This window comes from Arachis ipaensis, chromosome B03, assembly GCF_000816755.2.
Source record: "Arachis ipaensis cultivar K30076 chromosome B03, Araip1.1, whole genome shotgun sequence".
In the NCBI taxonomy this organism is placed as follows: domain Eukaryota; kingdom Viridiplantae; phylum Streptophyta; class Magnoliopsida; order Fabales; family Fabaceae; genus Arachis; species Arachis ipaensis.
Window position 1 is genome coordinate 3,032,518 of NC_029787.2, and position 2,147 is coordinate 3,034,664.

Below are 2,147 nucleotides of genomic sequence, written 5' to 3' on the forward strand. Positions count from 1 at the left end.
AAATTTTAATGAGATGGAATTAAATTGAATTCTAGCAAGAATTGATTTGCAATTCAATTCTAACACTAATTTTTAAATTTGGAAAAAAAATAAATAGAAAAAAAATGGTTGAAGTATATGTAATATTACTATGCTACCCCAATAAGAGAGAAGAAAAAAAGAAAAAGAGAAATGGATATATTTAAAAAATCAAATTATGTTAGAATTAATTTAGATATTTTAATTTAAAATTCAAATTTTATTAGGTTAGATTTACAAATCAGATCTATATTGGTTTGATTTATTTTTTAACTTGATGAGAATTAAAATTCTCAAAAGAGTTTAAATTTATATATTTCTTTATATTCCAAACAAAAAAAAAAAGAATTCATTTCTCAAGAGAATTCTAATTCTATACTTTTCAAACACATTCTAAGAGTCGTTAGATAATAAATTAGTTAAATATGTCAAATTATCATAACAATTCTCAATAAATAATTTTATATAAAGATAACTGTACGTGAATTTTCGTTTTTTTATATATTCTTTTCATGAGAATATACATCCACTTGTAACTGTAAAGTGTGTTTCATATAAGAGTCCTGCTAGGGAGCTAATGGACTATTTGTATAAGGTGTATAATGAGCTATTGAGTTACAAAATAAACATCCCTCATATTATCTAGAATAACAATCCGAGTATTAGGAATAATAAACATATTCTCAAAAACTTAAACTGATTTTTGGGTTCACCAAGGATTAAACTCTTGACCTTTCAGATCTAAAGCTTTAATACCATGTCATAATACCACTAATCCCAAAAAGATTCAGTTAATGAGAAAAGGTAACACTAATGATTATATCTCTAATACTCCCTAAACATCCATTATACACATTGTACAAATATTTCATTGACTTCTCATACTTTTCCTTCATATAATTAATCTCCATCATTGGTTGATACGGAATTTATTCTTGCCCAATTATGTTAACTTTTTTCTTTTTTTTCATTTGACAAATCCAAATTTGAACATTTAAGAATGTTTCCATAACAAAAATATAATAGCAGCTAAAATTAGAGGACATAAACGTGGATCCTTCTCTAATTAATAAATAGAAAACTAAAAGAAGTATGGGAAATGAAACCAATAAACAAAATTAAAATGAAAAAAAAAAAACTGCAAAAAGGTGAAACCCCAATCATTAACAAATAAAAATGTTTAAATTAAGGAGATCACTTTAATAAAGACACTAAAAATGTCTTTTTTTAAAGACGTTCACACATGTCATTTTATTATTGAATATCTTTATTAAACTTAGGGGTGTCCATGGATCGGATCGTATCCGCAGATCCGCGGTAAATATCCGCATCCGATCCGAAAATTGCGGATACGATCCGTTCCGCAAATTGATCGGATCGGATCGCAGATATCTGCTCTACATCCGCATATTCGATCCGCAGATCCGCACTCTGCAAATGTGCGGATCGGATCGGATCGGATCCGGCACTAAAAAGTGCGGATATCATATCCGATCCGATCCGATGGAAATTGTGCGGATCGGATCGAATTTTTGGCCATATCCGATTCGATCCGATCCGCGGACACCCCTAATTAAACTGGTTAATAATTTATTTTTTATTATAAACCAGAACAAAATCAATTTATTATAATAACAATAATAAACCCAATTGTCTGCATTATAATTATTAAACCCGATTTGATCTGATCAAATTATACCATCTAAATCGAATATCTTTAAATTTTTTGATAACAAGACAATTATATCCCTAACTTTTTGTTTTTCGGACATTTAAATCCCTACAAAAAATTAGATTTATTGTTATTGTTATAAAAAAAATTCGATTTTATTCTAATTTGTTAAAATATTCAAAAATAACCGATTTATTAATACGTCGAATAATAATATGATACGTAAATGTCTTTATAAAAAAAACTTTTACGCATCTTTACGAGAGCACCCCTAAAATTAAAGTTATAAGAAGCTTATTATTCGCAAATGCAACGATGCTATATCTTATATGAAAGGGGGGAATTCAATTCGATGCCATATATATATAATTAAATATTCATGCTTCAACGCTGCATTAGAGGCTTTTATTTGATTTGGTGGTTGCATATTTTGCGTTCATGGTGGGATATATTGACA